A 20,051-nucleotide genomic window follows, 5' to 3' on the forward strand; every position below is an offset into this window, starting at 1 on the left:
CAAGGTAAGTGATTTTCGTACATCCCTACCTAGGGCCAGCCCTACTGTTAGGTAGGTAGTGGATGCTGTCTCAAGTGGCAAATGCTGAGGGGTGGTGCCAAGGTTTTGAAGGGAAGAGCTCTGTGTGCCACATGGACTCCCCTGTGGCCCCTGAGCTAGCCGGCTGCCTTCAGATGCAGCAGAAAATGCTGTCCCGTTGCCTGTGACAAAATAAGATTTAACTGCTGGTCAGGTTGACTCATGCAGATGGATTGGGGGAAGGCACCTTCTTCGCCACAGGCAGCAAAATGTTTTGGGCCCCTTTGGGGAATCAGGCCTCTTCAAGTGTTCTTAAACCCTCAAGATGCATACACATCCTGGGGATTTTGAGGTTCAAGGGGAAAACTCAAGGGGATGCGATTCACTTTCAGGTCAAGGAATGCGATGTCCATGCAACTGTAGTGGGTAGTTTGGGGGCCTTTCTGGGAAAATATGTACTTCATTTACCACTTAGGCATGAACGGGGGGTGTTCTAATGGTACTCTTAAGTTGTTTTGCAGAGACTGAGTTATTTTACTAAACACGATCTACAGTAGCTTGAAATGTTTTTCTCCTTTCCCCCCTGTGAAAGTGAGAAGGTAATGGAGGGAAGAAAGGAGTGGGAGAGCGAGGGAGCAAAACACCTCCTGTGCAACCCTTTGGCAATTGCATTCATTCTAGGACACATATTAATAGTTTAAAGGAAGCATCAGCTGTTTACATCTGTTCTCCCATTACAAGCACATCAATGATTCATAGGCCTATCCTGATTTGTTTAAGCTTTACCTTAAGAGACTAATTAGAAATTGTTCATCAAGTCTTTCTCTCTCACGCACAGTCACCTCATTTTTCTTTTTTTAAGGGTGGGAGGGGAGGGGAGGCTGTAGAGCCAAGGAGGGAGGGAGCCAAATTGATATTTTGGATTTGCAATTCGTAAAACAGAATGTACAAAGCCCAGTTTTGTAACCATGCCTTAACTGTGTTTGTTCTGGAGCTCTCTCTCTCCCCCCCCCCCCAATTTCTCTTTCTTTAAAAAAATAGATGACAACGCCACTTTGGACAATGGGTTGGATCCAACTTTTGTCCAAAGCAGATGAAAGGAAGTACTTCTTCACACAATGCGTACTTAAACTATGGAATTCACTTCCACAAGATGTAGCGATGGTGGCCACCGATTTGGATGGCATTAGGGGATTGGACATTTTGGCCACCTAATGCGAAGAGAAAACTCCCTGGAAAAGACCCTGATGCTGGGAAAGACTGAAGGCAAAAGGAGAAGGGGACAGCAGAGGATGAGATGGCTAGATAGCATCACGGATGCAATGAATATGAACTTGAGCACGCTCCGGGAGAGAGCGCAGGACAGGAAGGCCTGGCGTGCTGTGGTCCATGGGGTCACGAAGAGTCGGACACGACTGAACGACTGAACAACAACAACAAGGGGATTGGACAAATTCATGAAGGAGAAGGCTATCAATGGCTACTAGTCTGGATGGCTATATGCTATCCCCAGTGTCACAGGCAGTATGCCTGTGTATACCAGTTGCTGGGGAACATGGGTGGGAGGGTGCTGGTACACTCCTGTTCTAGTTGTAGGTTTCCCATGGGATCCTGGCTGGCCACTGTGTGCACAAAATGCTGAACAAGAGAAAATGGATCGTTTGTCTGATCCAGCATGGCTCTTCTTATATTCTTAGTCATACTTAAAGTCGACCTATTTTAATCAATGGGACTTACCTTAGTCATGACTAACTTAAGTCCAATTGATTTCAATGGGTCTTCTCTAAGTATGACTCTACTAATCTATTATCAGTATTGTTATTGGATAGAATAGTAATATTCCTGAGGTGTATCAAGTTCTGTTTTCTTTAAACATAGCAATTGCTTAAATAACATTTATGGATTTTGTACCTTATTTGTTCTGTTTTTACATTGTTTGACAAAGTACGTACATTTGTGATTTGGGTTTGGGGTCGTTTGGGGATGTTCTGTATACTACTTTAATTCTGGGGTGTCTGTCAAATGTATAGCACTGCCTGAATAGTCTTTAATGCAATGTTTAATTTTTGTATTGCTATGAAAAAGAATTATTCCAATGATCAAACCTTTCATTTCATGTATTTATTGCATTTTTGGTGAGTCAGTTTTCATGTCTTAATTTATATGTTCAGTGAGGGAGAACCTTTTCATAAACATCTAGGTGAAATTGCATGATAATCAAAAGGCCCAAAGTCTTAGACATTTAACACAGTACAGATGGGTCTGTGCAAAAACCTCCAAGGGGTAATTTTATGATTCTAGGAAACTGTGCTATGTAGCCTGAGATGGGTCTGCCCATGGAACTTCACCATCATCACATCCAGAGCCCAATATTGACTTCTGGGTAGTTTGGTTTAAAGTTCCCTCCTTTATACCAGGGGTCTGTAACTTGGTGCCCTCCAGATGTTTTGATTACAACTCACATAATCCCCAGCCAGCATGGCCAGCAATTATGGGAACTGTAGTTCAACACATCCGAAGGGTACCATATCTCCTACTCCTACTCTACACAGAGCAAAGGGAAGTTCCTGAAGTGGAGGCAGCGTTCCTGGAACCAAGGACCCTGAGAGCAGAGCCTGGCTAAATGAAGGGCACTGGCGAAAACAGGCCTCTCTTCCTTCTGCCCTGTCTGCACTTACCTCCAGGGTAGATCCCAGCCTCTGGGCCTGCAGCTCCAGCCAGCCTCTCCTTGGATGGGAATGGTGAAGGTAGATAAGTTTAAGTCAGAAGCCAGCCGATGAGGGGCAGGGTAGGTGCAATTTGCCCACTCTTGCCCTGCCAAGTCTATTAACTCTTTAAAGCTAGTGCTGCAACTTAGCCTCAGCTGTATGTTTTCCCTGAGCCTGGTGCTGTTACTGTCCCAGTGCTTTCTTTTCTTTCTTGATTAGCTTATAAAGGTAAAAGGTAAAGGTGTCCCCAACCAGTCGTGTCCAACTCTAGGGTGCGGTGCTCATCCCCGATTCTAAGCTGAAGAGCCAGCGCTGTCCAAAGACGCTTCCGTGGTCATGTGGCCGGCATGACTGTACACCGAGGTGCACGGAACGCTGTTACCTTTCCCGCTGAAGCAGTACCTATTTATCTACTTGCAATTTCTTGCTTTCAAACTGCTAGGTTACCAGCCTCCAATTAATATAGAGCAGAGGACAAATGTTGTATAGTAATTTCAGGCACCTCCCCTAGTGACCCCTCTGTTGTGGGGATGGTGTTTAGAAGTGCCTGACACATGGGCCCTATAATATAGTCTATGGTAACAGGGAACAATCCCATAAAGAGGAGGCCTGGCCTCTCTCCCTGGAGAGGGATGGAGTCTGCTCTTAGCTCTGACACCCCAAAATAACCATTTCTCAGACTACGACACACACTCAATGGGGGGACGGGACCTAGGTCAACAGGAGGCCATATTGGTTTCCAGGAATAATCTCCTACAGGATAGACCCATAAAGGGGGCGGGGCTGAACGCTCTTGTTGCCACCTACAGTTCTCAGCTAAAAACACTCATATCATCAGTGATCTTCAGCCTATCCTGGAAAATGCCACTTCATTCTCACTGGCTTTGACTGGTAGGCCTGTACTTCTTTACAGGCAGCCTTCCAACCTGAAAAAGGTTACTGTTGTGGCCCAGGACTGGGAGCCCTTGGAGACTGCAGCCTCCAGAGACACTGACTCTGAGGAGGTGCCAGAACAAGCCCCAAGTCCTTCTGATCTGGGCTCCACTGCCTCAGATCTCATATCCTATCCAAGTAATCTCCAGAAGGTGCCACTGGCCCCTGACTCTCAGGAGTGGACTCAGACTCCTCAGGTGAACAGGGAGGTGTCGAGGAACAGTCTCCAAACTGGCTCATCACTCCTCCAACTTTCAGTCCCCAGGAAAAGCCAACACCTACAAGAAATGGCTGCTGGCCCTTTAACAGCCAGATACAGCACCTGAGGGGGTGGAGCTTCCAGAGTGATTCTCCTGGCCTCACTATAAATTGCTTCCAGTTGCTCCCAGCCAGTGCTGGAAAAATGTGTCAGTACTATGACGAAGGTGAAAGAAGAAAGTGCAAAAGCTGGGTTGCAGTTCAACCTCAAAAAAAAACAAGATTATGGCAACCAGTTTGACTTGATAACTGGCAAACAGAGGGAGAAAACGTGGACGCAGTGACAGACTTTGTCTCTCTAGGCGCAAAGATTACTGCAGATGCTGACTGCAGCCAGGAAATCAGAAGACGTTTACTTCTTGGGAGGGCAGCAAGGACAAATCTTGATAAAATAGTTGAGAGCAGAGACATCACACTGACAACAAAGGTCCGCATAGTTCAAGCAATGGTATTCCCCGTAGTAACCTATGGCTGCAAGAGCTGGACCATAAGGAAGAAGGCTGAGTGAAGGAAGATACAGGCTTTTGAACTGTGGTGCTGGAGGAAAATTCTGAGAGTGCCTTGGACTGCAAGAAGATCAAGCCAGTCCATACTCCAGGAAAGAAAGCCAGACTGCTCACTTGAGGGAAGGATATTAAAGGCAAAACTGAAGTACTTTGGCCACATGAGAAGACAGGATACCCTGGAGAAGATGCTGATGCTAGGGAAAGTGGAAGGCAAAAGGAAGAGGGGCTGACCAAGGGCAAGGTGGATGGATGATATCCTGGAGGTGACGGACCCGACCTTGGGGGAGCTGGGGGTGGTGACGGCTGACAGGAAGCTCTGGCGTGGGCTGGTCCATGAAGTCATGAAGAGTCAGAAGCGACTGAATGAATAAACAACAACTCTAGCTGTAGGATGTTGCCCATGGTCCTGAAATTATTCCAGGTCCTAGGGCTGGTACCTGTGGTATTGGCCTTTTTACTTAAATTGTTCTTGTTCCAGTGGCTTGTTGTTTGTTTGTTTATTACATCTATATCCGCATTTTTCCCCTCCTTAAGAAACCCAAGGCAGTATACATAATCCTCCTCCTCTCTATCTTACCCTCACAACAAACCTGTGAGGTTGGTTGGGCTGAGTGTCTGTGACTGGCTCAAAGTCACCCAGTGAGCTTCCATGGCTGAGTGGGGACTAGAACCCGGATCTCCCAGTCCAGCACTCTAGCCACTACACCACACTGGTTCTCCTTGCCTGAGCTGTTGTGCCTCCTTGCCTGAACTGTTGCCCAGAACAGCTGATGGAATCCCAGATAAAGCAAGGTACCAGCAACAGCTGACCTTGCAACAGAGATACAGACACAAGGTACCAATTCTGCCTAAGGGTAGGGCCGGCCCTAGGTTTTGGTAAAATCCATTACATATCTACTCTGGCTTTTTCATATCAGGAAGCACAGGCAGCCTGGGAGGCTGCAGAGCAATGGAGAGATGTGTACTAGAAGGAAAACGCAAACACACAACACCCTCGACCACCTCACAGTGATTGGGTAAGCTTGAAAATTTCACAAAAATAAATGATAGAACAACCTGAGGATTGGGCAGAACAACGGAAGCGTCTTTCATAGGAGAAGAAAACTTTCAGGAAGCTGGAGGACAGATGCAGGCACAGCACTAGCTCCACCCCTGCCCTGGAGCTGGACACAGCGCTGCCCCCTCACACCTGCATTGTGCATAGGGATGTGCAAACTCACCCCCATTTGGGTTCTCCGGACGCCCGCCCAGCTCCGCCCCTGCCACTGCTTGCCAGTCCCCAGACCATGCTCAAGCCACTGCCATGCTTGGCGAGCAGCCTGCACTCACCCCAGCAGCCTCGTCGAGCTCTGTGGTCACCATTTAAAAAACAAAACAAAATGGTGATCGCAAAAATGCGCATGTTTTTGTATGTGCGAAAATGCACATTTCTGTGAATGCACATACTATCATGTGTGAAATGCGCATTTTTGCAAAGGTTCACATTTGTGTGTGTGCAAAAATGTGCATTTTTAAAATGCACATGTTCGCACTTATGCGAATATATGCATTTGCAAAAATTGGCATTCATGCATGTGAGCATATATGCACATTTTTGCGAATCCCATTTTATTTCTCAAAAAATGGCAACTGTGAAGCTCGATGAGGCTGCTGGGGTGAGTGCAGGCATTCGCTGAGCGCTGGCAGGGGGCAAGCAGGGGCAGGGGCTAAGTGAGCAAGGCTCAGGGGTGCAGGCAGGGGCGGTGCTGCCGGATTCCTGGATTCAATCGGGCACCTGTGTGCCATCCCTAATTGTGGAGGATGCAACTTGGGTGCCAGACTGCCAACACACTTGATGCTGTTGCTTCTTGCAGTGGCAGCACGCGCACGCGCACACACACACACACACACACAAATAACCTTACAAATAAGGAAAGTAGCTGTGCCACAACCCCTGGCAATGGTGAGCCCTACCTGTGAGAAACTGTTGAGAATGTCTTCACTCTCTGGAGAACTTTGGTGAAATTGTCCTCCCAATTCCTCTGTTCTCAAATAAGGTGGAGAAGTTTAGACCTTCTGGTCCCCACTATCCATCGGGCTGCTGAAGTTTGCAGAAGCTGCAGCTTCCAAACCATCTTCAAGGGAGTGATCTTAAGATACTTGAAGGGATGTCTCACATAGATGATGGAGCAGTTTCTTTCTGTGGCCCCAGTGGGTAATTCCTGAACCAAAGGGTTTCTATTACAAGAAAGGGGATTTTGACTAAACACTAGGAAGAACTGCCTGATAATGCAAGCCACTCGACAGTGGAACAGACTACCTGGGTGGCACACTCTCCTTCAGTAGAGGTTTTTAAGCCAAGGGTAGATGGATGTAGCAATGGATTTCTTACATTGGCTAGGGGTTGGACTAGATGACCTTTGGGATACCTTCATAGTCTGTGATTTTATTTGGAGTAATGCAAGCTGCAAAACTATTACTGGAGGGTTTCTGCCTTTTCTTTCTCTTTTGTTTTGTACTGTGGAACAGAATCCCTGGCCACTTATAATGTGGATGGGGGGAAAACAAAACAAAGAAAAACAACAAAAAAGGAAGGTAATGAAACCAAGAGTTGAGGTGGCTCATGGGAAACTGGAGCAGAATCCTTAGCATGCCTTACAAGTAGCAGTCTGTATTGCCAGCGGTTGTTCATTAAGACAGGATAATGGAAGAATTAGTTGGAAGAAATGCAATTGGAGAGCAGCAGAGGAAAGTGTATCTATTAAAGCTCAGAGAACCCTCATTATCATTCTCAAGGGGATGTGCACACCCATTCCAATGCAATGTATTAAAACACCCCCCCCCCCAATTGCATTGATGTTCCAAGTAGATTTCAAGTTCCCTTGTAATGGAGGCAGAGGTGGAAAAAGTGAGTGTATGAGATATAGAAATTTCATCTGGCATGGCTGTGGCGCAAGCGAGCATAGAAGTGTATCTGTATGCACCCACACACATTGCCCACATCCTCAGCTGGTGTAAACCAATCGAGTATTCTCTCATGCCAGAGACCCAGTGCTGACTTACACGTCCTGCTTATTTGACCCCCACCTCTTTCATTGTGATTCATTCCATTCCAATTGCTGTCCTGAGTGGACTGCAAACATTAGTAAGAAGGAACACACAGCTCTCTCATTTTATTTGGAGCTGATTTATTACAGGGGCTGCTTGTGTCCATGGGTGACCTTTTTTGCTGCCTCCAGTTGACCCATAAATGCTGATCTGTGATAATTGACTAATCCATAAGGTGAAGTTTTCTGTGGTCTCAGTGATGCCATTTCATTATAGACAAATGTTCAAAGGCAATACAAAGATGCAGAAGGAGCAAGTTGGAGGGACCTCAAATGACCAGCTTTTAACTCGCAGGGCTTTCTCCCTTGTCTGATTCCCGAGGTGGTAAATCTGTGTCTGGGCTGTACCACTTTTGGTGCTCTCATGGTCGGAGAGAGAGAGAGAGAGAGAGAGAGAACTTTGTTCACACAGAAATCAAACATGTGAGGGGGAAAGATTCCAGCCTAGGCATATCCCTGCCACACTTGTTTTCTGACTGCAGGGATATTTATGTATTTATTTTATTTCCATATATATACACATGTGTATACACATACACATACACACACACACATGTATATATTAACAATGACTATATGCTATATATCTGTTAACAACACAACAGCACAGCTACTGATGATGGTGGAAGCCAAAATATTTAGCTTAAATACATATTTTTGAATACTCTGTTGTTGTCTTTCTATCTTCCATATATATATATATATATATATATATATATATATATATATATATATATTCACAGTTTAATAGACATTGTTTTCTATTTTGACCATCTTCAATTTGATAGAAAATAAATGGCTTTCAGGAAAAAAACAAAAAAACAAAGGAGAAGACAATTTCTGTGACCTTCTTGTGGGTGAGGTCCTGGGCTCTTGCACTTATCTCAGTTATGAGGTGGTCAAGGTGTGTGCATGAGTGTCCTGTCTTTCATTGTGCAACCATCTCTCTGGCATCAGGCAGCCTCTCTGGGAGTGGCTTCCCACACTTCATTAAAATGGATGATGTGAGTTAACTCTTCCCGTAGGACTTTTTTTCTTTTTTTTCGGATCAGGAAGGGCAAACAACTATAGAGCGGTGGAGGCTACAGAGTAGTGGAGAGATGTGTATTTAAAAGAAAAAGAAAAACTTACACAGCCCCCTCAGCCCCCTCACCATAAGGTAAGCTGAAAAACACCACTCAAAGAAACGCAATATAAAAAAATGCTGTAGTGCCCTGAGAATGAGGCCAAAAAACCGAAAGCTCTTTTTGTGGGGCAGGAAATGGGAGGAAAGATTTTGTCCCAGTGCTAATGGAAGACCCAGGGCTGACTTTCCCATGAGGCAGAGTGAGGAAACTCCCTCTACTGGCAGACACTGGAGAGCAGCAGCTGCAACCCCTGGCCATTCTACTTGCAGCCCCCAGACATCCCCCTCTCTTGGAGGACAGAGTTGTGTGTTGTTCTGCAAGGCCTGTGCTGCCCCCTCTAAGCTCGCCGGCTGCCCTATTGGAGGGCACTGTCCCACTGCCAGTGTTGAAATATGATTCAACTACCAGTCCCATTGGCTTCTGAAGCTAGAATGGGGGAGTGCCATCTTGTCCTTTGCCTCAGGCAGCAAAATGTCTTGGGCCAGCCCTGGGAAGGCCATCCATTCCCGTAGTGCCCCCCACCTAACCCATGGAGCCCAAAGTGATACAACACAAGAACAGCTGTATCACTTTGGGAAGGCCCAAAGCAAACACGATGCAAGAGTTCCCAGGTTCAACCCTTGGCATCTGCAAGTAAAGCAAGGAAAACCTCTGGTCAGAAACCATGCCAAATGGCTGCTGGAGGTCGGTATAGACCAGCCCTTGCCAACCTGGTGCCCTCTTGACATTTTGGACTTCAACTGCCATCAGCTCCAGGCACCAGGGCCAATCGTCATGAATGCTGGGTGTTGTCATTGGAAGGATCTGTGGAGCACCAGACTGGGGAAGGCTTTTGTAGACAAGACTGAGTTAGATGGACCAAGGGTCCGACTCAGTTTAAGGCAGCTTCCTGAGTTATGGTCCTATGATGCTGACTAAGTGTTTTCCTGGCTATTCTCTGGTTAACTGAACCATCCAAAGGTTCCTCTTGTTTGTTTGATATATATATATATATATTCCAATTATGACAGGTGCAGTTTTATTTCTCTGTTTGACTTTTATGGGTATCATAAACAGCCCAGCTGGCAATTGATTAGAAGTTCCTAGCGAGAGATGCAGGAAGATAGACTACATGAAGTTGAGCCTGGAACACATATACCTTCCCCTGCCACATGCGCATGTGTGCGCACGCACGCGCATGCGCACACACACACACACACACACATATATATATATATGGGTCCCCCCACCCCGCCAAACACACACACACACAGCACTCTTTTCTTTTTTGGTCTTAGCATTATTAAGGGTAGGCATGATCCAGCCAAGGTTAATGCCACTTCAGTCCCTTTGCGTTTTAGGGAAGCCACAGACAGACAATCCTGTGCACGCTTACTCTTTTCAAAAGGGCTTACTCCTAAGTAAGGAGGTGCACATTTTCAGCCTGAAACAGGAAGGGTTTGGGATGGATCATGCTCTTTCTTTGCAAAGCCAGCTCCAGATTGTTGTTGCTTTCAGTGTTGCTTTGTGACAAGGTTCTTGGGGAGCATGCAGGTTTTTTTCAGGGAAAATTGTGGGGTTGTTTGTTCCTTTGTTTTTTGCTGCTACTGCCACCATGATGTGCCACTGAATTTCAGCAACAAATTCAGGGGTGTGGGGGCAGGAGTGTGGCTCTCAGTGGGGTCTGGGGGGGGCAGTGCAGCCCCCTGATCCTTAGAAATTGCCCAGCCCTGATGTAGATGATAATCTAGATCAACCTCCCTTAAACTGGCACCCTCCAGATGTGTTAGGCTAAAACTCCCATAATCCCCACCCAACATGGCCAATCCCCCCCCCCATCTCCTTGAGAGTGACTGATGGCACTTCCAGGGGGAATTGCAGCCTTATATTCAACATGCACAGAACAAGAAAAAAGGAAGGAAGGAAGGAAGGAAGGAAGGAAGGAAGGAAGGAAGGAAGGAAGATCAGTACTTCCCCAACATTTTAAAAATCACAAGATCCATGCAGATTTTTTAAAGGATTTTTTCTATTAAAAACAAAACAAAACATGTGGAAATGGGACAGAACAGTAACTGGTGAACACATGAGAAGGGGACCTGGATTAAGGCCATTCCATGCATCCCTATGTTGACCAAGACACATTTCAACCATCATCCACTGCCTAAAGGTTTAATGCTTGATTTTCACCTGAAATTGGCTCTTGAACCTTAAAATTCAACATTTTTGAATGCTGACTTTCATAATTTTCCTATTTTTATTGGTTAAATTATTATTATTATTATTATTATTATTATTATTATTATTATTATTATTATTTCTATACCACCCCCTAGCCAAAGCTCTCTGGGCAGTTTACAAAGATTAAAAACATTAAAAATACAGTATACAGGGATTAGAAGCCATTTATATAAAAACACATGAACAGACACCATACACAAAAGAACATATATATATATATATATATATATATATATATAAACTTCAAACAAGAAATCTCAAAGCAAACAGCCACAACCATAAGACATTCCAGGATGAATTAGAACTTTTCATATGCTGCCAAATGCCTGGGAGAAGAGAAAGGTCTTAACCTGGCACCAAAAAGATAACAATGTTGGCACCAGGTTGGCACCTCATTGGGGAGATCATTCCTTAATTTGGGGGCCACCACTGAGAAGGTCCTCTCCCTTGTTGCTGTCTTCTGAGCTTCACTTGGAGTAGGCCGTCGGAGGAGGGCCTTAGATGTTGACCGTAGTGTATGGGTAGGTTCATCTCAGGAGAGGTGCTCCATCAGGTACTGTGGTCCCAAGCCATGTAAGGCTTTACAGGTTAAAACCAGCACCTTGAATTGGGTTTGGAAACATACAGGCAGCCAGTGCAAGGAGGCCAGAGTCAGTCTTATATGTTCGGATCTTCTGGTCCCCAATTTCAATATGGCCACTGCATTTTGCATGAGCTGCAGCTTCTGAATCATCTTCAAAGGCAGTAACCTAACTTGGAGGTTACCAGAGCAAAGACAACTGAAGGTTATCCCTGTCCAAATAGGAGTGTAGCTGGACCACCAACTGAAGTTGGCAGAAGGCAGTCATGCCACTGAGGCCACCTGAGACTCAAATGACAAAGATGGCTCAAGGAGAGCCCCCAAGCTACGAACCTGCTCCTTCAGGGGGAGCGCAACCCCATCCAGAACAGGTTGAGCACCCTCCATCCGGTCAGAAGAACCACCCACCAACAGCATCTCAGTCTTGTCTGGACTGAGTTTCAGTTTATTATCTCTCATCCAGCCCATTGTCACAGCCAGGCACTGATTCAGCACATCCACCTAAAGAAGATGAATAGGAGAAATAAAGCTGTGCGACATCAGTGTACCAATGACAATGTGCTCCAAAACCCTGGATGACCACACTCAATGGTTTCATGTAGATGTGAAATAGCATGGGGGACAAAACTGACCCCTGTGGAACCCCATACTGGAGAATCTACGAGGCTGAGCAATATTCCCCAAGCACCACCTTCTGGAGCCAACCATCCAAGTAGGAGCGAAACCACTGCAATGCGGTGCCTCCCACTCCCAGCTCAGACAATCATCCCAGAAGGATACCATGGTTGATGGTATCGAAAGTGAATGCATAAATGAACACATGAAGTTCATATAAATTATGGATTTATATCAACTTATAAATTCATAATTAATGTCTATTGCATGTAATCTGTCATAAACTGTTAAATATTCAACGTGCACAGAACAAGAAAAAAAGGAAGAAAAGAAATAAGATCAGTACTTTTCCAACATTTTAAAAATCACAAAATCCATGCATTTTTTTTAAAGGATTGCTTTTCTATTAAAGAAAAATCCATGTGGAAATGGGACAGAACAGTAATTGGTGAACACATGAGAAAGGGACCTGGATTAAGGCCATGCCATGCATCCCTATATGGACCAAGACACATTTCAATATAGATGAAACCATCCATGACCTGAAGGCTGAAAGCTTGATTTTCACCTGAAATTAGATCTTAGACCTTAAAATTCAACATTTTTAAATGTTGACTTTCAAAATTTCCCTGTTTTTATTGGTTAAATGAACACATGCAGTTCATATAAAAATAAATTAATGTCTATTGCATGTAATCTGTCCTAAACTGTTAAATACTTCCAAATGTTGACTACTGTAGATCAGATACTGTCACAATTCAACTGCTTTGACATGTGCAATGCTGTCAAATGTTGATTGCTAGGTGCCAGAATCCATCATTTACTGACCATTGAGGACTGCCAGTTGTCAGATACTATCATATCTTGTGAAACCTTCAGATATCAAATGTGGGGATATGGAACTTTAGAAGGCCAAATTCTCACTGAACATTCCGAGAAATATCAGCAGATCAACAGCAAGATACACAGAGGAAAGTTGTGTGTGTGTGTGTGGGGGGGGGGTCATAACTCAAATGTCAACTACTGAACTCTGAAAATCAGTCTATTCTGATGTCAGTTATGGTATTACGTGAGAAGGATGGAAAGCCATTTTTCCTTCTGGAGAGTGGAGGCAATGCAACAAGGATAGGGAATTAGTGCTGTGCCAAAAATTTCTTCCACATTTTCTTTCAACTATTCTCGATCAATTTGATACAAAAAAAAAATGCTTTAAAAAAGAAATTAAAAGGAGAAGAAAGCTTCAGAGAAATTCTCATAGGTTGCGTAACTTTCCTTATGAGATGGCGGAGGCATGTGTTTGCGAGTGTCCTGTCTTTCGTTGTACATTCATCTTTCCGGCAGCCTGTAGGCTCCTTGGGTTCCCACACTTCAATTAAAGCCCAGGGGATGACACCATTCTTCCGATAGAGCTTTTTCAGATCAGGAAGTGCAGGCAGCCTGGGAGACTGCAGAGCAATGGAGAGATGTATAATAGAAATTTTTAAAAAGCACACACACTGCACTAATGGCTACTGCACTGTCAGGGATGCTCTGACTTGGATTCCTGCATTGAGCACGGGGTTGGACTTGATGGCCTTGTAGGCCCCTTCCAACCCTACTATTCTATGATCCCTAGCTGGAATGCAGACCTCAACAGTTTTGACTGAGGTAGTGGTGCAGACATTGACAGGATATAGGGATGGGGGAGAAAGTTGTTTAGTTTGCTTTTTAATCGAAGCCAGCCAACTCTCTGAACCAATCTAATTTCCTGAACAAATACACAAACTGGAACACAATTAACCTTCAATTTTCTCATGTCCGCGTTCTTGCAATACAATTCTCCAATCAAAGGGTGTTTACAAAAAAGGTCTACATTATAGATAACACCACACCAAAAGGCACATTTTAGGAGAAATCACTTGCACCCCCCCCCCACATCTATTAGTAAATTGTGTATGAAAAATATGTACACATTTTCATACAACTGAAAATGTACCCTAAAATGTATGCAAATATTGTTACAGAACAGAATGAATCAAAGCCATTTTTTTCCAGAAAAAAAGTGAGTGTTAAAGCAACAGATTTGTCCGTTTTCCTAAACAGGAAAAAATATGCCCCAGACATAGAATAGGACTCTTCCCTCCCTCTATTGAAACTTAGGATCACCTCACATCCCTAGTCTAAAACAGCTTTCCCCCAACGTGGTGCTGTCCTGATGCTTTGTACTACAACTGTCATTATCCCTTATCAGCAATGATTGTGCTAACTGTGGATTATGGAATTTCTAACCCAGCATATCTGAAGGAAACAAGTTTGTGGAGGGCTGGTCTAAAAGAATGCTTACAACAAACCATTAATGGCCATCCTTCTCAAAACAACCACTAGGACAGATGTTCTATAACCTGCTTCCTGAGATGTAGAAAGCTTAGAGATGCTCCACAAAGAGACATCTCTACTTGCTCTGCCAGAAGAAAGGGGGCAGTTATAGTTCCATCTTTCCTTTGTGCCTGGTACAAATTCCATGTCCATATGGTTACTAAAGCAGGAAGACAGCACTTCTTGTCTTGAAGGATCCAAGCTGGTTAGAAGGGAACAAGGCCCCCTGGGAGACAGGTAGTTCAAGAGAAGAGCCGAAGAGCCTAAATACATTTTTGTTACTGCAGATAACTGACAAACGGCAGTTCAATCTTCATGTGTTTATAGTGGAATTCTGTATGTGGCTGGATTCAGAGCTTGTTTGACTATCTGGGCTGTGATGTGCCAAATCCCCCTGAGTGTTGTAGCCTGGGTCAGTCATTATGGCCCTGGGCAAAGTTATTCATTTTATGTAGACCCCAAGTATGTAAGGGTTCTGCTTCTCCAGCGGGGACATGTATGGGGGAGAATGAACACTCCTTGAGCTGGAGGCTTAATCAGGAGCTGGACTGGGCCCTCTCTCCACTCCTCAGTTGACCAGCAGGGATGAGCTGAGGATCAAAGTGGGACATTTCATCCCCACCTGGGGATGTTTAAACACCCCTACCCAGCATGTCATGACGAGGATGAAAATGCTCCCTCTGAGCTGATCTTTGTGGATCAGCTGAGGAGAGGAGGTCTGGGAAAGGTGTGTGTGTGAGAGGGGGGGTGAGTTTGTGTGTGTACGGGATGAGTGTGTGTGTGTGTGTGTGTGTGGAGAAAGAAAGAGAGAGAGAGAGAGAAAGAGAGAGAGGTGAGTTTGTGAGAGAAAGGGATGAATGTATGTGTGTGTATGCACATGAGAATAAGGTGAGTGCATGGGCTGAATGGGGTGAGTATATGTGTATGAACTTGGTGAGTGTGTCTGTATGAACATGTCTCTCAGTGTGTGTGTGTCTGTGCATGTGTGAACGTGTGGGGGGCGCATACCAGCAGGGGCTCTGTCTGCTTTGGGCAGTGCTGTGCCCTCTCCCACTGCTTGCATGCACCCCACCATGTCCTGGCCTGGGGCCAATTTGGACCACAGACTGAAACTGATTCCCCACCCTGCTCTAGCACAATGACCAAAAAGCCAGCTCTCACTCATCCACCCTGGTGGCGAACAGGTGCTTGGAAGGCAGAAGAGTGGAGTCAAGCACACCTAAGAGGTTGTGTTGCACAGCAGCTAGAGTGCAAATCTTGCCTCACTCAAAGAAATATCACCGTTCTGTTTCAAATTCAAAGTTTCGGTGGGCAATTGATTTACAGTAGCAGTCTTGACGCGGTCATGATGATAAAAGGCAATGCTCACTGGCTTAAAAGAAATGAGCCCTTAAAGGCTGGGAAGGAATAGATGTTAGCCCTGAACATTCTGCTCTGTGTGTCAGTCTTCCTTGATTTGCGGATAACTGCTTAGCTTGACAGCAAGGGAGCAAAAACATTGATGGGGAGGCCTGTGCCCCCACCCCACCCCGCAACTTAGATGTATTGATGTTTATTTGAATGAACTCGAACAGGAGTGAGGTCTTGCAAAGGGCTCTGCTTTGATAAAACCGTTCAGGTTGTGTGCATGCCTTACCTGAATTATTGATTGCAGTGCTCAGGAAACCTCATTTTGCATTGCTTGAACAGAACATAATCTGAAGACAAGCAAAGCTGGGGTTGGTAGTTTATATTTCAAACTCAAAAAGAGGCTGATCAGCCCTGCTCAAGCCAACATACCCTCCAAGCTTTCACAGATGAATAGAGGGACATGCATATATACAACACACCTATGGACACAGCAAGGACCCCCTCACCTCATTACAGATTGCTGAAAAATTGGAGGAGAACCTTAGCTCAGTAGTAGAGCAAATGCTTTGAATACAGAAAGTCCCAAGTTCAATTCCTGGCTCACCAGCTGAACTCAGTTAGCAGGTGATGTCATAAACATCTGCCTGAAACCCTGGAGTGTTACTGCCAGTCCGAACAGACAATACGATGGCAGCCATTGGGGGCTCTAGGGGCCAATCCTCCTAGACCCCACCCCCTGGACTCCACCCATGGGCCACACTCCATTGGGTGCCCCAAAACATTTTTTTTAACAAATTAAATTGCTGGTATGGAGTGCTGAACGGGACAAAATTAGCTTGAAGCCAAACATTTCTTCACAAATATAATGGTTGTGTTAGCACTACAGTGTTCTAAATGGGCACAATTTAGCCTGAATTGAAACATTTCTTAATAAATATAATGGTTGTGTTAGTACCACGAAGTGCTAAAGGGGCCAAATTTAGTTTCAAGCTGAATTTGACCCGTAGAGAGCTCCGTAGCCATTGCAGAGCACTATACTGGTCAAATTTAGCATCAAAACTAAATTTGACCCATTTAGTGCTCCATAGCACTAACATGACCTTTTTTGTTGTTGTTAAAGCCCCCACTTTTGCCATGGAAAGGACAGTGGGGACTGTATGTGGCTTAGGGTCTGTGTTTGCCCATCCTGTGTTAGATGGTCAAGCAGTCCAACCTGTTGTAAGGCAGCTTCCTACCTGTGTTCCACCAGCTATGTAACACTCAGTTCCATGCATGACTGTTGCTGCAGAAAACTTCCTGAATGTTAGAGCAATATGACAATGCAACCAATGACCTAGGAAGGTGGTGGGCTCTCCCACACTGGAGGCATTCAAGACGAGGCTGGACAGCCACCTGTCAGGGATGCTCTGACTTGGACTCCTGCATTGAGCAGGGGGTTGGATTTGATTGTCTCATAGGCCCCTTCCAACCCTACTATTCTATGAGTCTATGAGACTGAAAGAACTGGGCATGCTTAGCCTTAAAAGAAGACTAAGGGGAGATATGATAGTGCTCTTCAAGTGTTTGAAAGGTTGTCACAGAGAGGAAGGCCAGGATCTCTTCTCGATCATCCCAGAGTGTGGGACATGGAATAATGGACTCAAGTTACAGGATGCCAGATTCCGGCTGAGCATCAGGAAAATCTTCCTGACTGTTCAAGCAATATGACAATGGAACCAATTACCTAGGGAGGTGATGGGCTCTCCCACACTGGAGGCATTCAAGATGAGGCTGGACAGCCACCTGTCAGGGATGCTGTGACTTGGATTTCTGCATTGAGCAGGGGGTTGGACTAGATGGTCTTGTAGGCCCCTTCCAACCCTATGATTCTATGGTTCTGTGCTCCCACTGCTGCCATGTGAGTAAATAAAGGGCAGGATGCTGCAGGAGCCAGTGGGCCATTCAGACCTGTAATCTTGCATGGATGGACACTTTACAGCTGCCATTTGTGTTGTCTTTTACAGAAAACCATGAGCCGCTATTTCTATGCAAGACGGTGGTTCGCTGAGGAGTTGGGCGACCCTGTTGGCTCGTCATGTGCCCAGAGACCATCAGAAGCTCACCCAGGGAACTGAACAGGGGTGGGTAAGTGGAGGCAGTTCGGCGAGCTGCGCGAGGGGAGGGCATGGGGTGGTTCATCCAGCACTAGCGAAATAGCACCTTGGTCAAGGAGCACCATTAGAGCCAATGGGGGAAGCTCTTTTCACTCCCGATTACCAGGTGGTGGTGGTGCCAATTTTTCTCAAAATTGCAGCTTGAGAGGAGGGTTAACAGAGGAAGGGAGGCTGTGGGTTGGAATTTAAAGGTCTGTGGACTGGTAGATCCTTGCCCATGAATAGGCATGTATCAGCAAAATGTGAGCTTGCAGAACTGCTCCAAATTCCATCTTGAAGCTCGTTCTGACTTTAGTCTGTATCAGATTGAGAGCTCTGTTTTTTTGTTTTCTTTCTCATGAAAATCCATGTGTATTTTCATGCCTATTTCCTCAAATGTACACATCAGTTGTGCACATCTTTGAAATGTACACATTTTTCTTCTGTTGCTTGAAGTGTACTTGCTCACATTTTCCAAAAGTAAATTTTTTCACATGTATTTTTCAAACATACGCATGCTGTCAAATGCATTTCTTTGTGTCCATGAATCACACTGCAAGCTCAGAAATATATCGACTTCCATTGCAGATTGTGTCCAAGTCCATGTTTGATCGGATCAATCTGTAATGTGCGAACTGGGCAAAATCCTGATCACAAACAAACTGAAATGATTTTCTCATACATACCTACCCATGAATTAAAATGTGTCTTTTGAGAGAGAGAGAGAGAGAGAGACAGAGACAGAGACAGAGAGAGGGAGGGAGAGAGAGCTCTTAAGAATGCATATTTGGAAAGAAATATCCATATATTTAGACATATATGGAAATATATGCATATTTAGAAAGAAGCATATATACACGCCTACCCATGAATTAAAATGTGTCTTTTGAGAGAAAGAGTACTCTTAGGAATGCATATTTGGAAAGAAATATGCATATATTTAGAAATATGCATATATACATCCCTACCCATGAATTAAAATGTGTCTTCTGAGAGAGAGAGAGAGAGAGAGAGAGAGAGAGCTCTTAGGTCTGCATTACGTGTAAAGAAAATATGCTTTGAAATAAGAGTGGGTAGCACCCAGCCTTTGGGCCACATGGGACACCTCTGGCTATTTCTGTGGGGGTGCTCCACCACTGGTGCATTTGCTGTGGTGGCAGCAAAAAAGCCATGACGTTTCAAGAAATAAAAAGATGTGTGAGGAGTGCGAGCCTTGTTTGGAAGCAGATTCGCACTCCTGGAAGCCTCCCAGGAGTGTGATTCTGGTTGTAAAGAAGGCACACGCTCCCAGCACACCTTGTTTTCTTGGGAAATCACGGCTTTTTTTGGCTGCCTTGGCCTCCGCCACAGCAATTTGGGCCGTGGTGGGCAGCCCTGGTAGATACTGGGAGGGGAACAGTGCGGCCCCATGATCCCCGGATGTCGCCCCCCCATGCTTTAAAAGATACATTCAAACTGGTGAATTTCCCCACAGGTGTTTCATTGTCAGTGTGGAAAAAGGATGTAATAGATTTATAAGCAAGTGTATGCAAAAGTGACACGGGCCAGAAAAGGAGTGATTTGCCCACCCCTAGACCTATGCAGTTTAAATTCAAATATATAAGGTTAACACAGTTGCAGTGCTGGATTGGGAGGTAAAATCAATTTGAGCCCAAGCACTGGAGCAGCTTCACTAGTTTGTGGTTCGGGCTGCCTGTTTTCTTCTTGAAATGTGTTAAGAGTAGACTCACATTTGGGGCATGTGACACAATGCAAGCAGCAAGGCAATTGATCATTCTTCCCCCCCCCTCCTTTTTCGCTGTTTACCCAGCAGGAATCACGCCATTCACAAATGAAATGCACCTCCATGTAAGCACATTATGAATTATGAAGTGTCTTGATGGCTGTGCTGCAAAAAAGTAGAGCAGCTGTTGTGTGGAAGGAGGAAGCTATTCAGTCCCCAAAGGGTTTTGTGTGATCCTTATTAAACACACACACACACACACACCCCTCACCCCTACTTCTCTGCGATGCCAGCTCTTGCTGTTGCTGTGTATGGTTTTATTTTAAAAAGTGGCAATTAGTCATTTGAAGAAGTGACAATGAGACATGGCAGACGAGGGAGTGTCATTTGAATTTCAATGCAACATCTGAGGAACATGGGGAGAGATATTGGTGGCAGTGGAA

The sequence above is a fragment of the Heloderma suspectum genome, chromosome 11 (assembly GCF_057233095.1).
Source record: "Heloderma suspectum isolate Gila_16-S chromosome 11, 16-S_ref, whole genome shotgun sequence".
Lineage (NCBI taxonomy): Eukaryota > Metazoa > Chordata > Lepidosauria > Squamata > Helodermatidae > Heloderma > Heloderma suspectum.